Below are 9,711 nucleotides of genomic sequence, written 5' to 3'. Positions count from 1 at the left end.
CACCAGGTTTTTTATTAAAGAATCTTGAAAAATGTTAACATTTTAAATAAAAATAACTAAAACACAAATTCTACACTTAATCTTAGCTAAAAGACTGAGGAGCAATCAAAATACAAGTTCTATGAATTTTTATTTGCTTGGTTCATTCCTGCATCCTACTGTCTGGAAAAGTTTTCCTTGAAGAAATGAAGTGACGACATTTATGATATATATGAACTGTCAGAAACAGTCCTTGCAGTTTTATTTGAGATCCTGGATTAAACAGACTACCAACCATCACTTTGGTCATTTAGTTCATAGCATGATATAGAATCCATGCTCTCATAAGCATGACACTTGTGGAGTCATGGCATAGAAATAAAACAAAAAATGTACATACATTAAAGGCTTGAGTAGTAACACAAAATAACATTGAAATTGAGAATATCTCCTGAGAAACCCAAGTGAGAGAAAAAAAAATTTCATGAGAGAGATTGGAATTGGGCTGGTTCTTTAAGAACATGCAAGATTAAAGCAGTTGGATGGGAGAAGATGCATTATAAGTAGGAGATCAGTATAAGAAATGATGAAAAGCAAAAAAAGCAAAGGCTTCTGTAGGAATGGCTAAGTTTATTAATTTGGCAGAGGGAGAGATTTTACAGATTATTGAGAAGGCGACATTGGAGAAATACAGAGACAGTAAAAATATAGGGATTTAAAAAGCTATTGCAGCCCTCTGATCACTATTCACTATTAATTATTCTCATTTTCAAAAATATACATTGTGTTCCCCAAACTTAATTTGAAGTCTTTTTTTTTAATTTAAAGCAAGCCTACACATGCCCTGTAGTAATGGTTTTTGCATTTACATCTTGCTTTCTTTCAGCCACATTGTCTCATTAATTCCCCAATTATTTATTGAGAGACTACAGTATACCTGGCCCCATTCTAGAAACTCATCACATGCTTAACAGACATTCTAATTAGGTAATATCTGTACTTGGACCAAAATAATTTATATGGCTTATACAATGCTATGAAATGTATTTTGGGCGCATGGCTGCAAAATGAGTTTTAGTGACTGAACGAAACGCAGCCTCACCAATGCAACTTCTAATGCCTGGAACACCCAGCTTCCTTAAGAAAGATGACCATGTTGTAGGTAACCCAAACTATCCCTTTCAATAGAGAGCAAACCAAGTAAGAAAGCAAACAGATGACTTAATATGCTATCAATTACTTTTGCTGTTCTTTTCCTCATTCCCTTTTCCTTCTCATGGTATAAAAACCAGGTAAGTGTGCAGTACAAGCACAAAGATCTTCCTTGTCTTGCTGCTGCCCAAGACTGCTTTGCACACAGTTTTTCTTGAATAAATATTTGACAACCTACCAACCTGAAGTAGTCTTCATTTTTCAGGGGTGGAGGGTCTAGACTTTGCCTCTGCTAATGGAGGATAAATGGTATTTTTTCAACAAATGATGAGCCAAAGAATAATAGAACAGAAACACAGGTTTGAGAAATGAGGCATCTACTGCAGAAATCCTGGGTTGATAGCCTATGTCTTGTGGATATCAGTGGTTTATATACTTGGTATATGCACACCTCTGCATGAGCATGGGAATGTACTGGAAAGATCTATTTAAGGAACTACAAATAATCCGTGGCAGAAAGGGATAAAAAAGAGAGATGACTGCAATAGGGCAATCTCTGTTGTGGGTGATTCAAGAGGGGAATTAGGGAGTGGCACACTTTGTAGGGCTATGGAGAAACAGCAAAGAGAAGCATAAGAGGTATATACTTGATGGAGATTAAGAGAGAATATTTCCCTGAAAGCCCCATGGGAGGAGGGAAATCAGCCTGAACCAGCGTAGTGAGTATTGGCATGCACCCAGAGAGCTCACACACCCAGAGCTGCCAATAGCAAGAGCTGGAGGCATTTTTGATACAGGGCAGAGGGTGCAGGACAAGATGGCAATAATCCACAAGAGTGTAGTACTTTCTAGTCGAGAACCCAGGGAGCCAGCAGGTGATGGTGGTCGCCAGAGGTTGAAGTACAATTGCAGAGAGGCACCCTTCAAACCAGGCCCCTCAAAACAAAATCCATGACCCAGCTGAGAAAGGGGTGGATGCCATTTTGAATGAGGACTGCAGCCAGGGAAGCCTGCAGGTGTGCACATAACAGCCCACAGAGACAGGGCTTGTGAACGCAGCACTGGCAGGCATTAATCCAATAACTGTGGCATGTGACCCAGAGCTAGGAACTGAGGAAATGGCCCACAGCCCCCACTGCTTCAGAGATTGACCAGGAAGAGGCTGGCAGCTAACAGAAACTAAGGGGCACCACAGTAGCAGTGCTGGGACCTGGGGCCTAGGTGGCTACATGAAAAGCTGCAGGGCATAGCTGGGAATCATTTCCATAGAAACTCACCCCAGCTAGAACACTGACCAGAACCCCCAAGCCATAACTACCACAAACCTCCTGGTATACACTGAAAGTGCAGACATCCCAGGAAGACACAGACCCATATGGATCCATAACCTCCATCCCTCTGGCCAAAAAAGGTAAGAGAAGAAAAAAAATTAAAAACCAATTCCAAAAGTGCCAAAAAATAAGAAGCAAAATTCAAATAATAAAAAGAGGAATACAACAGGATTTCAATATTAGAATGTGAAGATAAAGAGATTGAGGACATTCCAAAAATGAAATTAAGTTAATAATAAGATTATTAAAAAAAATCAGAAGCAACTCCATGAACCAAAGAAAACTATACAAGACATGAAAGAAAACTTTTCCCAGGAAATCAAGAATATAAAGAGAAATCAAAATGAATTCTTGTAAATGAAGAATTCAATGGATCAAATAAAAAAATGTGATGTAAAGTCTTAACACAAGACTTGATGAGGCAGAAGATAGATTACCCAAACTAGAAGACAAATCCTTGGAAATCATACAGTCAGAAAACAACAACAGTAAAAATAAATAAATAAATAAATAAATAAATAAATAACACAACATAAAAAGAAAATTGGAAATGTAAAAACAGTGTTGGAGACCTACAGGATACTATCAAATGACCAAACATATGGGCCTTAGCAGTGTCTGAAGGAGTGAAAAGATAGAAGAGAATAGAAAACCTATTTAGTGAAATAATTACAGAAATCTTCCCCAAATGGGAGAAAGGGATGTTCAACTAGAGGAATCACATATAACTCCTAACAGACATGACCAGAAAAGATCTTCCTCATGACATATTTTAGTTAAATTCTCCACAACAAAACATAAAGAGAAGATTCTAAAATGGGCCTGAGAAAAATGCCACAACACTTTTAGAGGATCTCCAATTAGATTCATAGCTAATTTCTCATCAGACACCCTACATGCCAAAAGAGAATGGCAACATAGAGTCCAAGTCTTAAAAGAAAAATCTGTCAACTCAGAATACTGTATCCCACAAAGCTTACATTTATGAATGATGGTGGAATAAAGACCTTATTTAACAAACAGAAATTGATAGAATTTGTTGACACTCATCCAGCCTTATGGAAGATGCTTAAGGATGTGTTACAAACACAGAAACACAAGAAGATTGCCACCATTATGAAAGAATGAGAAGGCAGAAGAAACTCTGGAAGAATTACAAAAGAAGACCAGAGTAAACAATAGGAATAACTACAGAAAAATGGCAGGACAAAGTCATTACTTATCAATAGTCACCTTGAATCCAAAAGGCCTCAACTCTCCAGTTAAAAGATACAGATTGTTTGACTGGATTGAAAACAGGACCCATCTCTATGCTGCTTACAAGAAAAACATTGCACCAACAAAGAAACATGCAGACTGAAAGAGAAAGGCTGGAAAAAGATAGTCCATGCTAACAGAAACCAAAATAAATAAATAAAAAATAAATAAATAAAAAACTGGAGTTGTCATTCTAATATCAAACAAAATAGACTTTAACATAACAACAATTAAAAATAATTAAGATGTGCACTATGTAATTATAAAGGGATCTGCCCAACAAGAAGCTGTGACAATAATAAAAGTATATGCACCCAATTATAGGGCTCCTGGCTACTTAAAAATATACTAATAGACCTAAATGGAGACATAGATGGCAATAAAATAGTAACAGAGGACTTCAAAACCCCACTCTCAGCAATGCACAGATCAACCGGACAGAAAATCAGCAAGGAAACAACAGTTAATTGACACTGCTGACCAAATGGAGCTAACAGATATCTACAGAACCTTTCACCCTACAGTGGCAGGATACACATTCTTCTCACCATCACATGGAAGCTTTTCTAGGATAGGTCATATACTAAGCCACAGTCAAAGTCTCAGCAAATTCAAAAAATCAAAATCATTCCATGCACCTTCTCTGATAACAGTATAAAGCTAGAAGTCAACAACTCAAAAATCCCTAAATCATACATAAATATGTGGAAACTGAACAACATGCTCTTGAATGAACAATGGGAAATAGAACAAATCAAAAGGGAGGTCAAATACTTTCTGGAAACAAATGAAGATGGCAATACATGATACCAAAACCTATGGGATACAACAAAAGCAGTGTTGAGAGGGCAGTCCATAGCAATCAGAGCCTATATGAAGAAACTGGAAGGGTACCAAATAAATAAGCTATCCAGGCATCTCAAGGACCTAGAATATCAACAACAAACCAAACCTAAAACTGGTAGGAGAAAAGAAATAATTAAAATTAGATAATAAGCAAAATTGAAACCAAAAAAACTACAAAAAAAAAAAAACAAAACAGTGAAATAAAGGTGTTTTATTGAAAAAAATTTTAATGAAAAAAGAGGGAGGAGATACAAATAAAATCAGAGATGAAAAAGGAACTTTAAAAGACACCACAGAAATAAAAAGAATCATCAGATATTAGTACAAAGAGCTGTATGCCAACAAACTGGGAAACCTAGAAGAAATGGATAGATTCCTGGAGAGATACAACCTACCTAAATTGAATCATGAAGACCTAGAACACCTAATCAGATCCATAACTGAGACAGAAATTGAATCAGTAACAAAGAATCTCCCAACAAAGAAAATGCCAGGAACAGATGGCTTCACTGAGGAATTCTATTAGACATTTAAAGAACTCACTCCAGACCAGCACTGCGGCTCAATAGGCTAATCTTCTGCCTGCGGTGCCAGCACCCTGGGTTCTAGTCCCGGTCGGGGTGCCGGATTCTGTCCCGGTTGCCCCTTTTCCAGTCCAGTTCTCTGCTGTGGCCCGGGAGTGCAGTGGAGGATGGCCCAAGTAATTGGGCACTGCACCAACATGGGAGACAAGGAGAAGCACCTGGTTCCTGGCTTCGGATCAATGCAGTGCACCGGCCGCACCACGCCGGCCACAGCAGCCATTGGAGAGTGAACCAACAGTAAAGGAAGACCTTTCTCTCTGTCTCTCTCTCACTGTCCACTCTACCTGTCCAAAAAAAAAAAAAAAAAAAAAGAACTAACTCCAATTCTTCTAAACCTATTCGAAGCAATTGAAAAGTAGGGAGTCCTCCCAAATTATTTCTATGAAGCCAGCATCACCTTAATTCATAAACTTGAAAAAAGATACAACAAAGAGAACTACAGACCATTTTCCCTGATGAATATAGATGCAAAAATCCTCAAAAAACTTCTAGCCAATTCACTCCAACAACACATCAGAAAGATCATTCACCTGGACCAAGTGGGATTTATCCCTATTATGAATGGATGGTTCAACATTTGCACATCAATCAATTTGATACATCAAATTAAAAAATGAAGAAAAAAATTATATAATTATTTCAATAGACACAGAGAAAGCATTTGACAAAATAGAATACCCTTTTGAGATGAAAACTTTAAGCAGATTGGATTCAGAAGGAACATTCCTCAACATAATCAAAGCAATTTATGACAAACCCACAGTCAGCATCCTATCGAATGGGGAAAACTTGGAAGCATTCCCCTGAGATCCAGAATCAGACAAGGATGTCCCACTCTCTCCATTGCTACTCAATATTGGCCTGGAAGATTTAGCCAGAGCCACTAGGCTAGAAAAATAAATCAAAATGATACAAATTGGAAAGGAGAAAATCAAACTATCTCTATTTGCAGATGACATGATACTATGTAAAGGTGATACAAAAGATTAAATAAAAGGCTACTGGGATTCATAGAAAAGTTTGGTAAAGAGGCAGGATATGAAATAATAACACAAAAATCAATAGCATTTGTATACACAGAGAGCACCATGGATGATAAAGAATAGCTAAGATCAGTCCCATTCACAGTAGCTACAAAAATAATCAACTACCTACCATGGAATAACTTTAACCAAGAATATCAAACATTTCTACAATGAAAATTACAAAACATAAAAAAATGAAGAAACCAAAAAATGGAAAAATAGTCCATATCCATGGATTAGAAGAATCAGTGCATCCATACTATAGACAGATATCTACAGATTCAATGTAATACCAATGAAAACACCAAGTAGATTCTTTTCAGATATAGAAAATATGATGCTGCAATTCATATGGAAACATAGGAGAACTCACATAACTAAAGCAATCTTATACAACAAAAACAAAGCTGGAGGCATCACAATACCAGATTTTGACATACTACAGGGCAGTTATAATTAAAACAACCTAGTACAGGTGAAAAAAACAGATGGATAGATGAATGGAACAGAATAGTAACACCAAAAATCAACCAATGCATCTATAGCCAACTTGTTTTTGACAAAGGAGCTAAAACCAACCCCTGGAGGAAGGACAGTCTCTTCAACAAATGGTGCTGGGAAAACTGTATTTCCACATGCAGAAGTATAAAGCAAGACTGCTACCTTACCCCTTACAGAAAAAAATCCACTCAGAATGGATTAAAGACCTAAATCTATGGCCTGATATCATCACATTATTACAGAACATTCGAGAAACCCTGAAAGACATTGGCATAGGCAAAAACTTGTTGGAAAAGATCCCAGAGGCACAGGTAATCAAGGCCAAAATTGACAAATAAGATTATATCAAATTGAGAAGCTTCTGTACTGCAAAAGAACAATAAGCAAAGTGAAGAGGCAACTGACAGAATGGGAGAAATTATTTACAAACTACACAACTGATAAAGGGGATTAATAACTAGAATATACAAAGAGATGAAGAAACTCAACAACAACAAAACAACCCAGTGAAGAAATGGGAAAAGGACTTAAACAGACATTTTTCAAAAGAGGAAATCCAAATGGTCAACAGACATATGAAAAAATGCCCAGGATCACTTGCCTGTAGGGAAATGCAATTCAAAACCACAATGAGATTTCATCTCACCCCGATTAGAATGGCTTTCACATAGAAATCAACAGACAACAAATGTTGGTGAGGATGTGGGGGAAAAGGTCCCTAATCCACTGCTGGTGGGAATGTAAACTGGTAAAGCCACTATAGAGGACTCTAAGGAGATTTCTCGGATATCTGAAGATAGGCCTACCATATGACCCAACTATCCCACTCTTGTGAATTTACCCAAGGGGAATGAGATCAGCATATGAAAGAGTTATCTGTACCCCTATGTTTATTGCAGCTCAATTCATATTAGCTAAGACATGGAATCAACCCAAATGTCCATCAGCTGAAGACTAGATAAAGAAATCATGGGATATGTACACCATGGAATACTATACAGCAGTAAAACAAACAAAAAATGAAATCTGGTCATTTGCAACAGAATGGATGAAACTGAAAAACATCATACTTAATGAAATAAGCCAGTCCCAAAGGGACAAATACCATATGTTCTCCCTGACCTGTAATAAGTAATATATCACCTAAAAGGCAATCTGTAGAAGTGAAATTGACACTTTGAGAAACAATGACTTTGATCAGCCCTTGTTTTGACTGTTGGGAAACAGTTTTTTTTTTCCCCCCTTATACTATTTGTTGAACTCATTACTTAGCACAGAGTTAATCATATGTGTATAAAGTTAATTAAAATAGTTCTTAGTGAGAAATAAGAATGGAAATAAGAGAGAGAAGGAAGAGGGTTGGGAGTGTGGTGGGGAGGGCTGTCATGATGGGAAGAATCACCATGTTCCTAGAGTTGTAATTATGGAAATGTATAAAGCTGTATAATTCTGCACACATTCCTGTGGACTTCCTTTAAATGTACACTTTAAAAACTTGTCATGGGATGCCAAATGCACACAAGCAAGGGTGTAGGGGAAGTATTTTAACTGTTAAAGTGATCATAGATCATATAACAGGGATAGTATAAAAGTGATCATAAAGATAGGATTAAGTGTTAAAGAGATCATGTAAATAGGATTTTGTGTTTGGTAATAATAGATAGAATTAAAAAGTCATGAATGATCCAACATGGAAAGCAAGTCCACACAGCCTGACTCATAGATAGACAATCACTCATAAAGTAGCACTAGGACCTCATAATCAGCCCTTAATGCATTCTAGTCTGGTGGAAAAGCCCACCGGATAATTTTAGGCATGGAAAGCCAAGACACTGTGGCAAAAAAGTGTCCTACATGAAGGACTTCTGTGGGTGAGGCCCCAGTGGAAAGAAGTGGTCATCAAAGAAGTACTTTTCTCTGAATGCAGGAGAGAAATTCCCCTTTGTTTGTGGCCTAATCTAAATATTGAAGGAGTTTACTGATTCAAAAGGCTTCCATAGCCTAGGCAGCTCATGTCAAGAGCCTTGGGTGATTACAAAACAGTGTTAACTATTAAATTAACAACAGGAATCACTGTGTACTGACTCCCCATGCAGAACCTCTGTGCTCAAAGAGTTGAGAGTTAGAAGAGATAATAGTAAGACTTGTTCTCAAAGATACGCTTTATTTTAGTATGTTAAGTAGAGGATATTCTTATGTCTCAGAAGTTTTAAATAAGCCTAAACGTCTAACTCCATTGCTTGTCTTCTTAGGTACTTTTTCAATTAATGATACAACTGTTCTCAAAGAAACAAAGTATATTATTGCAAAAGTTAAAAGAAAAATAAGAAAGTATGTAGGAGGAAGGGTGAGAAGGAGGAAGGGAAGATGGGGTTAGGAATTGTTATTATGTTCTTAAAATTATGTGTGATGCATGAAATTTGTTCCATTCATATAAATAAAATAATTAATAAAAAAGAGGCAATGGATTCACAGGAGCAGTAGCAAGTTAAGGAATTTGGAAATGAAACTGAAATTAGAAAAGAATATGCAAATGCTGGCTACTCTGTTGGCCACACAGGGCTTGTAAATAAGGTTGAGACTCAGATTAAAGAGTAAAAATTCTAGCATGTAGGTGCACTAAAGTATGCAGAAGTAAGCTCAGTAAGATAAAAGTTAGTGCTACTGTATTGTGGATGTATTAGTGTACAATGTCACAGAAACTGAGAAAAATAAATCTAACAACAATACTAGAGTAGTCATAAACATATTTAAAAACATGCAATGTTCAGCCTGATATTCAGTTTAAGCTGAAGACTGACCAGATGCAGGCACAGGCTGGAGTAGGCACCAGGCAATAAACATGTAGCTTGTAAGGAGACACACCTGCTGAACTAATGGAGATTACTGCCAAGTGTAGAGAGAAACCTAGGGAGAGCCTTTCTGCAACAACTGGTGAGGTTATGGGTCGACAATGCATTTCTCTCACCAGCAAAACCTAGAAAAAGTGAGCAATATAACTTCCCATCCTGCTCTGTCACAGGGCTTATCTGGAAT

The sequence above is a fragment of the Lepus europaeus genome, chromosome 7, assembly GCF_033115175.1.
Source record: "Lepus europaeus isolate LE1 chromosome 7, mLepTim1.pri, whole genome shotgun sequence".
Classification (NCBI taxonomy): domain Eukaryota; kingdom Metazoa; phylum Chordata; class Mammalia; order Lagomorpha; family Leporidae; genus Lepus; species Lepus europaeus.
The sequence above is the reverse complement of the archived record's forward strand: the minus strand, read 5'-3'. Positions refer to the sequence as shown.